This window comes from Medicago sativa, chromosome 4 (genome assembly GCF_051527215.1).
Source record: "Medicago sativa cultivar Bolivia chromosome 4, Bolivia_mono, whole genome shotgun sequence".
In the NCBI taxonomy this organism is placed as follows: domain Eukaryota; kingdom Viridiplantae; phylum Streptophyta; class Magnoliopsida; order Fabales; family Fabaceae; genus Medicago; species Medicago sativa.
In genome coordinates this window covers 15,104,040-15,119,555 of record NC_140752.1, presented here as the reverse complement: position 1 = coordinate 15,119,555, position 15,516 = coordinate 15,104,040, and the positions used below count along the sequence as shown (strand labels likewise).

Below are 15,516 nucleotides of genomic sequence, written 5' to 3'. Positions count from 1 at the left end.
TCTCCTTTTCTAATCGAGTTAAAAAAGTGATTTTCACTTTTTACGAGGGAACATATTTTTACACTTCTTTTGTATGATTTTGTGATTTCATCATCTTAGTACGATGTTGTTTATTTTTATTTCTCGTCTTTATGCAATGTTTTTCTTATCTCATATTTTGGTTGAAGTTGAATGATTAACTTTGATCCGCTGCTAATTTAACGAATGTTTGACGTTGTCTAGTGATTTGTTTCGAGTTTAAATTTGTGTCCTTTTAGGTCATTTTACAGTGAGAAAGAGCAAGTAACTAACTAACCAACCACTCCGACGATCACACAGAACAGAATGGAACCAGAAGTAAGCATAGAAGGCTCTTCCACAATCCAAATCGCCGTAATCCCAATCGGACTAATCCCACCACCACTCCTCCGCGACTACTACTCCCTCCTCCTCCCACTCCACACCATCCCTCTCTCCGCCATCACCTCCTTCTACACCGAACACCAGAAATCCCCTTTCGCTCATCAACCTTGGGATTCCGGTTCACTTCGCTTCAAATTCGTCCTCGGCGGCGCTAATCCTCCTAGTCCTTGGGAGGATTTTCAATCGCATCGGAAAACTCTTGTTGTTGTTGGCATTGTTCATTGTCCTTCTTCCTTGGATCATCTTAATGATGTTGTTGATCAGTTTGCAAATTCGTGTAAATCTTATCCTTCTTCGCTTGTTGATCGCTGCTTTGCGTTTTACCCTAATGATTCTCAGGTAGTAGTGACATTTTTTTTGAACGTGATTAATTTCCCTAAGAAATGGATCCAAAAAAGGAAATATTTCTTTTAATTCTTATTTACTTTTTTTAGTTTTAGAATTTTCTGTTAGAAATTGTTATAATTAGAAACATTATTAGGCTAGCAAACAAGTGATAGCCTTGCTGATAAGCTAGCTTATAGCGGATAGAAAACAGATACCTTGCCTTGGAAGACACTTTCGCACAATGAATGTGTCCGAGCAGTGTTTCTGGTCCTGATTGGACGGTCTAGAAAAATACAGATTTAATTTTTATTTTATAAATTTAAAAATTCCAAACTTGAATCGGCGTTTCCCTGATTGAAGGTAAGCTCGGTTCTAGCGAATTGTTAGGTAAAATTAGTGGTTGAACTGACTTATAAATATGAAATGACATAAAGAATATATGCTGCTGAGAAAATGATGGTTACCAAATGATTGTATTTTAGTTATATAAGCTTATAAGCTAGTAAAAATAAGCTATAAGCTCGTTACCAAATGAGCTATCAACTCGTGAAAAAAAGACAGTTTTTTAGTCATATGAGCTTATCAACTTTCAAATGTAAGCTAGCTTATTGTGCTTGTCAAGCAGATCCTTGTAGGTTTTGTTTATTTATTGTTTTGTTTTTTTGTTGTAGCTTGAGGATGGAAGCAAGAGAGGTGGAAATTTGAGGTTGTTTCCACCTGCGGATCGTGCAACGTTAGAGTTTCATTTGAATACTATGATGCAAGAAGTAGCTGCTTCGTTGCTAATGGAGTTTGAGAAGTGGGTGCTTCAAGCAGAATCTTCTGGAACTATTCTCAAGACGCCTTTGGATTCTCAAGCTAGTCTCAGCTCAGAGGTGGTGGTGGGAAGAAGATTAGTTGGGTGAAGTGGGATTCGGTGTGTCAACACAAAAACAATGGTGGCTTAGGTGTAAAGGATTTACGAGTAATGAATATTAGTTTGTTGGCCAAATGGAGATGGAGATTGTTGGATGGTCACAGGGCATTGTGGAAAAGGGTGTTAGTGGAAAAGTATGGTATTAGAGAGGGTTCCTTGTTAGGGGGGGGGGGGGGGGGGGGGTGGAGGCGGTTTGGCCTAGATATGGTTCTAGCTGGTGGAAAGAGGTTGTTAGGCTTGGGGATTATGGTTGTACTAGTTGGTTTAACTCGGAGGTTTTGAGGAAAGTGGGAAATGGGTCGACGACGAGTTTTTGGCACGACCGTTGGCGAGGGGAAAAATGTTTCAGTTTGAAATATCCTAGGCTCTACTCGATTGTTATTGATAAGGAAGCTATGGTTGGGGAGGTGTGTGAGGTGGTGGAGGAGGGTATGGTTTGGAGGTTCAATTGGAGAAGAAATCTTTTTATGTGGGAGGAGGAGCTTCTACTAAGTCTCAAGGAGGATTTAGAGGGTTTCGTGTTGACGCAAGTGGAAGATAAGTGGTGGTGGAATTTAGAAGATAAAGGGGACTACTCCGTTAAATCGGCCTATACTAAGTTGGTGGATTTGGTGTTGACAGAGGACTTGTGGCAAATTGAAGAGAAGAGGGTGTTCCAAGATTTATGGGCTATTAAGGCACCGTCTAAAGTGGTGGCTTTTAGTTGGAGAGTGCTTCTCAACCGTATTGCGACTAAGGACAATCTAGAGTTAAGGAATGTTTTACCAATGGAAGGGTCTTTGTTGTGTGTGGCTTGTGGGCGGAGTAACGAGTCAGTCATACACCTGTTTCTTCATTGCGAGTTGGCTACAAACGTTTGGTTGGAGCTTATGCGGTGGCTAGGAGGGGGATTCATTATTCCACCAAACCTGTTCATACATTGGGAGTGTTGGCAGGTAGACGGTACAAATAAGAATATTAGAAAAGGGCGTGGGCTGATTTGGCTTGCGACTATTTGGGTTTTGTGGAATGCTCGGAACGACAAAATTTTTAAGGGGGTTGACTATGGTGTGGACAGTGTAGTGGATTCCGTTAAGCTGCTGTCTTGGAGGTGGGCTATGGCTCGGATGAAAACTCCGATATGCCTCTTTTATGAATGGTGTTGGAATCCAATCGATTGTATGCGGAGAAAATGATGGAGTTGGTTGCTGGTAGGCTGTCTGGGAAAGGCTGATCAGCTTTGCTATTGCTGGTGCAGTCTTAGCACAGCAGCAGTGTCGGTATCTGGTTTGCTTCCTGCGCTCTGTTACTGTCCTGCTGAATGCTTGGTATCTTTTTATTGCTGTGTTAGGTTTGTTCCTGTGTTCTGATGTGCTTGGGCGTTTTCTGTTGTGGTTGGTTGTTATGTCTCCGTGCATTCAGTCTGGCCTTTGGGTGTTTGTTATGCGATTCTCAGTGTGTATTTCTTTTGTTTTGTTGCTGCTATATAGGCCTTGCTGTGGCGTTGTTGGTTGTGTGTGGTACAGGATTAGCCTTTGAATTTCTTTGATGGTTACAGTAGGCGTGTTTGCCTTTGGCAGTATTGGTGTTGTTATGTTCCTTTTCTCAGTTTTATTTCGGTGGTTTTTTATAGGGGTTTTTGTTCGAGCCGGTGTTTGTTGTGGCAACCGATTTCCCCTTCTTTGTATTTTTTTCTCCACCCAAGCTTATTAGTGCGTCTTGCACGGGCTTGTTGGTTAATAATATTTGCCGATTCAAAAAAAAAAAGTCTCAGCTCAGAGGAGGTGTTCATGTTTTAGGTGTCATGAATCATGATTATTATTGTTGTTTTTTATTTTTATATCTTGGCGGTGTTATGTGTTATAATGTGGATTTTGATTTTTGGCTTCGTGTTCTTGGCTCTGTTTGGATAAACAGCTCAATTAAGAGCTTATAGTATAATAGCTTAACATCTACGTACTTATGTATAAGCTATTTCCATAACAGAAGATAAAATAATTTCAAACTGTTTTAATATAAGCTGTTTTCATAAGCCATTTTGGAGAGCTTCTAAAAATAAGCTTAAAACAACTTATGGACATGCCATAAGGTGTTTCTATAAGTTGTTCCAAACAGTCTCTCAAATTCTTATGTTGATACGTTCAGCTCAAATAAGCCAATTCAAACAGGCCTTGTTGTGAAGTTCAATTTGATTGATCTTTTGTGTGTTTGTGTGGAATGCAGGTTATCAAGGCCAAAAAACGGAGACTTGGGCGTGCTCAGAAGACGATTGGTGATTACTGCCTGCTGGCAGGTTCTCCTGTTGATGCTAATCGTCATTATTCTACTGCATTAGAACTTGGCAGGTCGACTGGGGATTACTTCTGGTATGCTGGTGCATTGGAGGGCAGTGTTTGTGCCTTGCTGGTATTTTTTTTCCCTCTTCTTTTCGTGCTTTCATTCTGAGTTTGATTAAAAATTGAATAGTGTTTTTAAAAAAAAAACAATAATAATTAAAGATTGTGGACTGTATGGCTAGGCAATCCACATGCGTTGTGTTTTTCATTGGAACCGGTGAAGTAATGTGGGTACATAAAAACTTCTCTTCGTTATGAGTTTTGTGAACCCTATCTCTGATTGCATCCAAAGTGCGTGTTTGGTTTGGATTCATGGTAGAGAGTTTTTTTTTCCTCTATTGTCAAATGTGGTTTTAGTAAATATCCAGATCTGTGGTGTGGTTACTCACAATCAAGATTGGTCTTGCTTGCAAACTTTGGTCAAACTCAAATTTGACTAAATCACTACGATTGTAAAATCCTTACCCAAATATAACACTAAACACTGCTTTTGTGTGGTGATTAGTTTTGCATTTTGAAAATGGAAGGGATCGAGACAGCCGTAGTGGTTTTTTATGTGTCCACTGTTAACTGCTTTTTCAAGTGCTTAATTGTTTTTTTATTTGCTGACAACGTATGAACAATTACTTACTTCGTATATAATTTATTTAGAAAGCATGAACTAGTAGACTAGAGTATCGACAGTTTAAGGCTCCAATGTCTAAAATCTTTATCCTCTAATTTGTGCTCCAATTAAGCTAGATTTCGGTTCTTAGAAGGGAAAGATGATATGTTCATACGGCTATCAATTGAATCTTGTCTTCGTTTTTACTCAAGAATTCAAGGGCATGAGGTTTAGGCGGAAATTAGTTGACCTTGGAAATGCTGCATGTCATATATAATTTGGTTATTGATTCAATTTATAGACAGTTTTCTGGCATTGCATGGTATCTGCAGTATAAATATTGTAGTATATTTCTATAAATTGAGAGTAGTGGCAGGCAGTGCATGCTACATCGCATAGGAGTATAGATATAAGTCATATGACGACCATGATTGTCCTGTAAAATGAACACGCTCTTGTCTACATTCACATTTAGTGTTATTTATTTCTTTTCATTTTTATGGTTTCAGATTGACCGTATGGGCCAGAAAGATTCAATCTTGGAGGATGAAGTTAGATATCGTTATAATAGTGTCATCTTGCATTACAAGAAGTCACAAGATAATACTCAGCGGTAAGAAGTTATCCTTTGAGGTTTGAGCCTTCATTAACCGATTTCTCTGATGTCTATTGCTTAGCTGTGCTTTCCCTAGTTATATTACTCAATCTATATTTACGCGTCATGCTGATTATTCCAATTTTTATTTTTTTATTTCTTAGTGTTTTTATTTCTTTTGTGTAGAGTTTCCCCCATAACTTTTGAACTTGAAGCTACTTTGAAATTAGCAAGGTTCCTTTGCAGGTACGTTCTTTGCTGTGCTTTACAATGTGATAAATGTGCTATGTTGATGCCCATTATGAATACGTAATTCAATTAGCTTGAGTATTCTGAGAAGTATCTAAGCACTTGAGTACCCTCACTAAGAAGCTAGCCATCAAGGCGGAGAACCAAGTCACTTAAATTCTCTACTGAGCATCCCACACTACTAATTGTTTGACCGGGGCACCCCATAGTACCCAAATCTCTATCATCTTGAATACATGCACCGCGACGAGCCATTATGAATTTTGCATTTCACTGTTTAATTTCTTGAAGTTAGACCAGCATTTCAATTGAATGATGCTTCATCAATTTTTAAATTTCATGCTCCTGTTTACTCAAAACAGTTGGTATTTTACATATGAGATTTAGAATATCTATACTAGTTTGTTATCAAGAGGAATTTAGGTGTATCAAGCAATATGTTTCTCTTTTTATTATTTGAAAACCAATTTTGGCTAAATTCTCTCAATCAACAGGCGAGAGCTGGCCAAGGAGGTGGTGGAGTTGTTAACCACAGCTGCAGATGGTGCTAAATCTTTAATTGATGCAAGTGATAGACTCATATTATACATTGAAATAGCTCGTTTGTATGGTAGTCTTGGATACCAGAGGAAAGCGCTTTCTTTTCGAGACAGGTTGCTCAGTTATATTTGCAGCAAGAAAATAGGCTGGCTGCAATTAGTGCAATGCAAGTTTTGGCAATGACCACAAAAGCTTATCATGTTCATAGTAGATCATCGGTTTCCGATCATTTTATTCATAATGTGAGTATACACACATCACCCATCAAAACTCCTTATTTCTTTGGATACTCGAAACACCTATGGCCTAGCTTATGTTACTTTAAAAATATAACTATTTTATGTATTGGAGAGAAATTTTTGATTGATTTGTCGTACTTTTTTTAAACTAGAAATTATTACTTGCTATGATAGTAAACTGTTACTGCTTGTCTCTTATTTGCTTTTGGAAACATCTCTTATTTTGCTGCTAAAACTTTTCCAGTTATAAAAATGTAATTTAAATCGTTGCTTCTTCACAGAAGGGAATTGGATCAGATAAACCTGATGGTGGGAAAATATATCACTAATCAGTTGTCTCATTGTTTGAGTCTCAATGGAGTACCATCCAGATGGTTGTATTAAGAGAAATTCTGCTCTCTGCAGTTCGTGCCGGAGATCCTCTTACTGCATGGAGTGCAGCGGCACGACTACTTAGGTCCTACTATCCTCTAATAACTCCTGCTGGGCAAAATGGTCTTGCTAATGCACTTTCGAATTCGTCCGAGAGGCTACCACCAGGGACTCGTTGTGCTGATCCCGCCTTACCTTTTATAAGGTATTTACTGGGTTAAAGAATTTTTTTTCACGCAATTCATCATGACCAAGTCATATTCCTTCATCTTCCCTTTCAAGTCAAGTTTTTCAAATGCTAATTTGGTCAATTACATTAATTTTGGAGAGCTAATCCAAGAAACAATTTAATTATTTTCAGGGTGCATTCTTTTCCTGTCCACCCAACACAAATGGACATTGTTAAACGTAATCCTGCTAGAGAAGACTGGTGGGTGGGTTCTGCTCCTTCAGGCCCTTTCATTTACAGGCCATTCAGTAAAGGAGATCCAAATAATATCAAGAAGCAAGAGCTTGTTTGGATTGTTGGAGAGCCGATCCAGGTTTTAGTGGAATTGGCAAACCCGTGTGGCTTTGATTTAAGAGTCGATAGCATATACCTGTCTGTGCATTCAGGAAATTTTGATGCTTTTCCTGTGAGCATAAGCCTTCTACCAAATTCTTCAAAAGTGATTACCTTATCTGGCATTCCAACATCAGTGGGGCCAGTTACAATTCCTGGGTGCATCGTTCAATGTTTTGGTGTTATTACTGAACACCTGTTTAAAGAGGTTGACAATCTGCTTCTTGGGGCCGCACAAGGGCTTGTCCTTTCTGACCCTTTCCGGTGTTGTGGATCTCCAAAGTTGAAGAATGTATCTGTTCCAAGTATTTCTGTAGTACCGCCACTTCCATTGCTGATATCACATGTTGTTGGAGGTGATGGGCCATCATTTTGTACGAAGGCGAAATTCGTGATGTGTGGATAAGTCTGGCCAATGCAGGCACAGTTCCAATTGAGCAGGCACATATTTCACTGTCCGGGAAAAATCAAGATTCTGTAATTACATATTCTTCTGAAACATTAAAATCTCACCTCCCTCTAAAGCCTGGAGCAGAAGTTACATTCCCTGTGACTTTGCGAGCCTGGCAGGTTGGTGTGGCAGATGCTGATAATACGAGGCACTCCAAAGATGCAAGTTGCCCATCTCTGTTGATACACTACGCCGGTACTGTCTTCAAGACATCATTATTTTCTTGCTTTCATGAAGAGTTTAGAAGTTCAGTCTACAGGCCTTACATTGGAATACATTCAGATCAAAACCTTTTGTGGATCTGAATATTTTATTCATTTAGATTGTGCAGCGTTATTTGCCCCCTTTTCAATTTTTCCATGTTTCCTCTCCCCCTTTTGTTAGATCAGTATCATTGTTCTCTTGCATTTAGTCCTGTCCCATCGTAAATAGTTGAAATATGTTTGACAAGGTTCCTTATGTAGCTCCCATCTTATGGCACACTGGCATTCTCTATATTAGCAATAACATGCATTTATTGATTTGTCATTTGGTGGTTTCATGTGCTGCTGTGCTGAGGACTGTTACTAACTTGTGCTTGTCCTTTTATATCTGGTACTACGGCTCTTTCCATGTTTATTTCAGGTCCACTGAAAACATCTGAAGATCCAAACGCTGTATCCCCCGGTAGACGCCTTGTTGTTCCCCTGCAGATTTGTGTTTTGCAGGGTTTGTCTTTTGTGAAGGCTCAGCTGCTTTCAATGGAATTTCCTGCTCATGTTGGTGAAAATCTTCCTAAGTTGGATGATGTGAATAATAGTTCCAATGGAGGACATGTTAACTCAGAGTCAAAAATGGACAGATTGGTGAAAATAGATCCTTTCAGAGGAAGCTGGGGACTGCGTTTTCTTGAACTTGAGCTGTCTAATCTAACTGATGTTGTATTTGAAATCAATGTCTCTGTCAAACTGGAGAACAACAGTAACGAGGACAATCATTTAGCTGATCAGGATGCTACAGAATACGGCTATCCTAAAACAAGAATTGATAGAGATTGCTCAGCAAGGGTTCTTGTGCCTCTTGAGCATTTTAAATTACCCGTTCTTGATGATTCCTTTTTATCGAAGGATACTCATACATATGGGATTGGTGGAGGAAGAAATTCATCATTCTCTGAAAAGAGCAGCAAAGCCGAACTCAATGCTTGCATCAAGAACCTTGTATCTAGGATTAAGGTTCAATGGCACTCGGGACGCAATAGCTCTGGAGAGTTAAGTATCAAGGATGCTATCCAGGCTGCTCTACAGACATCAGTCATGGATGTGTTGCTGCCAGATCCACTGACATTTGGCTTCAAGCTTGTTAGAGATGAATCTGATTCAGATAATCTTGATCCTGTTAAAGAATCTGATTTACCTGAATCCCCTGCTTCCAAAAGTTCCGTGCTTGCACATGAAATGACACCAATGGTAGTTGTGGTCCGTAATAACACAAAGGATACGATCAAAATTAATCTTAACATTACATGCAGAGATGTAGCTGGGGAAAACTGTGTAGATGGTACCAAATCAACTGTTCTGTGGACCGGTAATATTCAATTTTTGTTTGTTCTCTGTAATTGGTATGCATTCATATGGTTTTCTAACATTGTACGGTCTTGCCAAAATCAATTCTTTTTTCAGGTGTCCTGAGTGAAATTACCATTGAAATCCCCCCACTTCAGCAAATCAAACATTCTTTTTGCCTGCATTTCCTTGTCCCAGGAGAGTATACGCTACTCGCCGCAGCAGTGATCGATGATGCAAATGACATCCTTCGGGCTCGTGCTAGGGCAACTTCAGCTGCTGAGCCAATTTTTTGCCGTGGACCACCATATCACCTTCGTGTTCTTGGGAATACATGAACAAATTTTCTCCTTAAATGTTATGATATCATTGTATGCTAAAATGTGTAGATTTCATTGGATTATTTAGAGTGATGCGGTAATGCTCATTGAGCTCTTGTGGTTGAAACTTGGAAGTTTACTTTCCAATTTAAGAATTCAACAGAAGAAATAACTTGGGGGGTTTTGTCTGTAAATCATGTGGGATTGTACTATGATGAGACAGTGATTTTGAAATTTGATTATTTTGGGACTGTACTAATGTTTGTTCCTGATTCTGGAAAAATTAATAAAAATAAAAAATGATTAAAAAAATAAAATAATCTAATAAAATAAAAAATAATGAAAAAATTCTGGAAAATAAAAAATATTCTGATTAGTATATATGTCGAAAATTCGAAATTCTGGAAAAAATGTATTTTTCGAAATTTCGAAATTTTGATTAGTATATATGTCGAGCTTAGGTTTTTTCAGTGTATTTTTTCCCTTATTCTCGGTTTATAAATACACAAAAGTTCCCGCTTTATAAATACACAAAAATTCCCGGAAAAAATACTAATGAAAATTTCGAAAAATACATAAAAAACCTAAGCTCGGTTTATAAATACACATATTTTTTCCCTTATTCTCGGTTTATAAATACACAAAAATTCCCGGAAATTTTTTGAGAAATACTAATGAAAATTTCAAAAACTTCGAAAATTTTTCATTAAAATTTCATTTTTCCAGAATTTCTTTTTTATTTTCGAAAATTTAAAATTTCATTAAAATTTAAAATTTCGAAAATTTCATTTTCCAGAATTTTAATTTTTTTAGAAATTTTTTGAAATTTTATTTTTTTCAGATTTTTATAATCTTTTTTATTTTTTCCAGATTTTTTCCCTTTTTTTCAATTTTTTTCATTTTTCAATTTTCCAAAATTTTTTAATATTTTTTTAATTTTTTATTGTTTTTTCAGATTTTTTTATTGATTTTTCATTTTTCCAGAATTTTTTAATATTTTTTTCAATTTGTTATGAATTTTAAATTTTTCCAGATTTTTTTTAAGATTTTTATTAATTTTTCAATTTTCCAGAATTTTTTAATTTTTTTTAATTTTTTTATTAATTTTTCGATTTTCCAGAATTTTTTAATATTTTTTCAATTTTTTATTAATTTTTAATTTTTCCAGAATTTTTTTAATTTTTTTATTAATTTTCCAGAATTTTTTAATTTTTTTTTAAAAAAAACTATAAAAAAAATTATAAAAGATTTGCAGGGACTAAAACCAAAACTGGGCTATTTTTGCAGGGATCAAAAGCTATAAATTTTTTTTGCAGGGACTAAAACCAAAACTGACCTATTTTTGCAGGGACCAAAAGCTATAAATTTTTTTTGCAGGGACTAAAACCAAAACGGGCCTATTTTGCAGGGACCAAAACCATATTTAAGCCTTTTATTTATAATCCACCTCAAGAAAGCACAAGATGCACCAAATTTCAGTTTATATTGTAAGTGAGATAATCCTGCTTTCATTGTCTCAAAGGTATCAAATTAAACTATTTAAAGCAAGATTTTAAATCACGAGGAGTTAAAGCTCTCCTTTTAAACATGAACACTTCACCTTTAACAAGTTTGAACTGAATTACCTAAAAGATTTTATGCTAGCATCTGCTATAAAACAACGACGTTGAACACCGTTATGATGTTAATGTTGTGACAATGCAACAATTTTAGGGTCTTGATACGAAAAATTGAGATTAAGATGTCATGTACTTTAATACTCCATCTGTTTCAAAATACATGTTCAAGTCAACCACTTCACATATACCAATGCACAATTTTGACCGTTAATATCTTTAATTATCTAAAGTAAAAGATTATAAAAATTTAATATTTTAAAAATATTTGTCGAGACAAATCAAACATTATCTTACATGCTAATATTTGTATTATACATTAGTTAAAAAGTATGGTCAAAGTAAGTCAAGTGAATAGTGCACATTGCAAAAATTGGACATGTATTTTGAAACGGATGGAGTATTTCTTTTCGAGAATTAATTTGTCGTTTTTCATTACAAGCAATTTGCAAGATATATAATTATCAGCTTATTATTTGACTAACAAGAGGATCTTAATTAGGTTGCATAGGTTTAGACACCATTCATAATGAACTTGAACAAGTCCTCTCTTTCATCCTTGTAAAATACGAACATACTTCATTTTTTTTTTAGAGTAGCATCAGTGACAAAACTTTTGTTCTTCATCGCTTTGTCGTTTTCAGTTCTATGTTCTTCATTACTTCAAAATCCACAAGTGGAAAGCCGTAAAGTCTGCATCATCATTCACAAAGACTATTTGTAATTTGAAAACAATAAAATTACACACCAACTAGAGAACATTCGTATTTTGTAACACTGCAAGCAAAGACTTTTTAAGGTTTTGATTTGATTTTACTATCTATTAAGTTGAATTATCGATTGCTTTCTTAGTTGTTGATCATTACTTCGAAGAAGTATAATTATCATTGTGATTTGACCCGGGATGTTCTTAGGTGACACATTTTAAGGTGAGGGAAAAATTTATAACTAAGCGAAATCAAAAGCAAATAATTAGACATGCTTTCCTTCTTTACAAAAAAAAAAAAAATTAGACATGCTTTCCATTTCCATAATGTGACTGTTGTGACATACATCAGAGAGAAGTTTATGTTCTTCGTGACTGAAATTACGAACAAGATTCAGTCTCCATCATAACTCACCAAACAATTTGAAATTTGTATTTTAAAACACAGCTAACACCATTGAAGTTTGTCATAGAAAAAAGGGTTAAATATGTTTTTGGTCCCTATAAATATGTCAATTTTTCGTTTTAGTCCCTCTAAAATTTTCCTTCAACTTTTGGTCCCTATAAAATTTTCAATCACTACTTTTGGTCCCTATTTTCAACTTAATTTATGTATTTTTTAATAAAATTTTGCAGAAATGTGTAAAATATTCTAAAACAATTTCCTGAAAAAAATTAGAATTTTTTAACAAAACACAAATTAAATATGAATTTTTAACCGTAAAAAATATAAAAATTCATATTAAATTCATGTTTTGTTAAAAAATTCTAAATTTTTTTTGGGGTGATTCTTATAATATTTTGATTTTTTCTGGAAAATTTTATTAAAAAATATGAATTCTACATATGAGTTTATTTTAAAAGAGGGACCAAAAGTGAAGATTGAAAATTTTATAGGGACTAAAAGTTGAAAGAAAATTTTAGAGGGACTAAAACGAAAAGTTGACATATTTATAGGGATCAAAAACATATTTAACCCTAGAAAAAAATTGTTATTTTAATTAGTAATAATATATTCCCTATTGTATATTCTATTTTGATTCCACTACCAAAAAAAAAAAAATCTACTTTTATTTCTCTCACTCTCATACTGTGCGCTTAATTTTTATTTTTGACATAATTGTCGCGCTTGGTTAATTCACGTTATGTGTGCATGTTTATATTTTACGTGTCACTCATTGTTTCAGCCAACTTCATTAAAAAATGTTTATAGATCAATTAACATTAAGTTGGTAGGTCCAAAAGTGTTTATGACATCAAACATGATTACACATTTTCTTCTACTTGTCCTTGAATTCAAGCCTAATTTTACACATGAATATTTCATCAACAATATTATAAATTAAACAATCAATCACTTTTGTTATAAATCAAGAGTGAATAACACATCTATGAACCTTGTTTTTGAGAGCGGTGAATTTTGACATACAAAGTTTGATGAAAATAGGATAATGATGTAGATATTTTATGACTTAAAAATCAATTTGTAACAAAAAAAAACTAAAAAGATTAAATTGTTATAAACATCTAACTCAAACAACCGTGGCTGTTAAAACTATTTTTTTTAAAAAGCTAATAATCAAAACAAGCATTAAATTAGCAATATGGTCGGTATAACAATTTGCCTCACGATAGATATGAGTAAAAATATATTTTATTGTGGAAGTTGGAACGTAGTATAATTTTTTTGAAGGAAAGTTGGAACGTATAATGAATCTCATCAATGAAAGATTTAAAGTATAATGAGTAAAAATATATTTTATTGTGGAAGTTGGAACGTAGTATAATTTTTTTGAAGGAAAGTTGGAACGTATAATGAATCTCATCAATGAAAGATTTAAAGTATAAAATAGATGCACTCTTGATTGAATTGAACCATCCTAACTGCTACTTAGCTCTTGACACAAGTTTTAAGGAGTAATTAAAATATATAAATATTTGTGTGTTTTTTTTACTAAAATATCCTTATTTATCATTAAATTCACATGTGATAAATCAAAGGTCACAACTACTTTAATAGTTTATGGTGTTTTTCAAAAAGGGTAAACTTGATAAAACAATAATAAATTCACTAAAACATCAAAAGTTTTGAAATATAATTGAAGTTCTAAAACATCAGAAGAAAAAAGATGGAGGGAGTATAACTTAATCACAGTCAAGAAAGACATCATGTAGATGAATATCACGATCACATTTGAGACGAAGGAGTATAGCATGAAGTTCATAATGGAGAGCATAACAAACTTTCAAATTCTAGACAAAGACATTGATGAAAATCCCATTAACATTTCTAAAATACCACCACAAATAGATATACTAGTAATTATGTTATGAGTACCATCAACATTAACCTTTAAAAAAATTGTGGGAAGAGAAGATCAAGCTGTGTGAATCATCCTATATGTTGATCTTCCATAAAACTAGGAGTTTGAAAAATCTATTTATCAATATTTTTTTGAAAACTCAATATCCTGCCTGAGAACCGACTAATCCGAGGGGTCCAATCATGTCGTCCACTTGCAGGGGTCCATTTAAAGTCAGAGCATAGCTTTATATGGACTTAACCCACCGAAATTGGAAACATGGATAATCGAAACTGAGACCTTGAGAGGGGCACACTTCAAGGTCTCAAACCAACCATTGGATCAACCCCAAATGGATTAATTTACTTATCAATTATAATTGAGCTTGGTGGTAAATTTTGTAAAAAGATCATTCAATCAATCTGAGTTTTTTTAGTGAAAATGAGAACATTCTTGTCCCATCAAAGAGCATTAGTTGAAATTCTGAATAAAGTAAACCAATCAACATTTGCTACATCAATATCTTTTGAGTTAAGATTTCAATTGAGTCGGCATATAAGCACAACTCAGTTGATAGCTGCAAGAACAACGCAAAGACCGGGTTTCGAACCTCAGACTTTTCACTTTGACCAAAAAAAAAAAAATGATTGAGCCAGGCCTCCATTCCAATATGTTGAAGAATTTACTCCAATATTTTTAAAGGTTGATTTTTTTTTGTTACATTTTAAAGGTTGATTTTTTATGTAACCAAAAAAAAAAAAAGGTTGATTTTTTCCATCATAGAAAAAAAAAAATGAAAAACTGACTTAACAGCATCAAGATTATATTATGTAATAAGATGATATGGGTATTAAACAAATATAAAATATGAAACTCGGATTAAAATAAAGTATGAATAACATTTTCGTATATTATTTTTTTTGAATTTGAGTAAGCTCAATATACTAACGGATCAGAACATCCTTAAGTCACTAATCTAAGAGTAGACCATATTATGGACATGTCTATAACTGTCATTTGAGACAGTTGTCCAACTAGGATTTTGGGTCATAAAACCCTAATCATCGTATCATATCATGATTTTTTTTTTAAAGATATATCATGCTCTTTTAAAACCTACTAATTAGTTCTAGTCCATGTACAATCCATAACCCTAAAAACTTCCCACTTATGGCTTTTAATTATTTGTTTGTCGAAGTGTCTACAGATACATCACCCCCTATGTGGAGCTGCCAATCAACCATTCAACCAACTCTTGACCTGCAGATTTTAAGTCGATAAGGATCACTTTTTTTGTCGTATTATTGATAAGAAAATCCCAACTATGTTTAATAGTAGTAACTAATATTCGTGTGGAACTTGTCAGGAAGATAAAGTGGGTTCATCCATCCTAGCCAAATATTTTCCATTCGCAAGAAACATATATCAAATCCCCTAAGTATGTGTCATATTAAA

General features: G+C 34.6%; 1 pseudogene across 1 annotated transcript; it reads left to right on the top strand.

Annotated features, from left to right (window-relative positions):
• Positions 1 to 271: 271 nt before the first annotated feature.
• On the top strand, positions 272 to 9,517 carry LOC146926628 (trafficking protein particle complex II-specific subunit 120 homolog; annotated as a pseudogene). The gene is made up of 10 exons (XR_015005451.1): positions 272 to 741; positions 1,401 to 1,607; positions 3,848 to 4,030; positions 5,074 to 5,177; positions 5,346 to 5,405; positions 5,903 to 6,190; positions 6,469 to 6,764; positions 6,921 to 7,767; positions 8,197 to 9,138; positions 9,234 to 9,517. The product of XR_015005451.1 is annotated as a trafficking protein particle complex II-specific subunit 120 homolog (transcript).
• Positions 9,518 to 15,516: the final 5,999 nt, after the last annotated feature.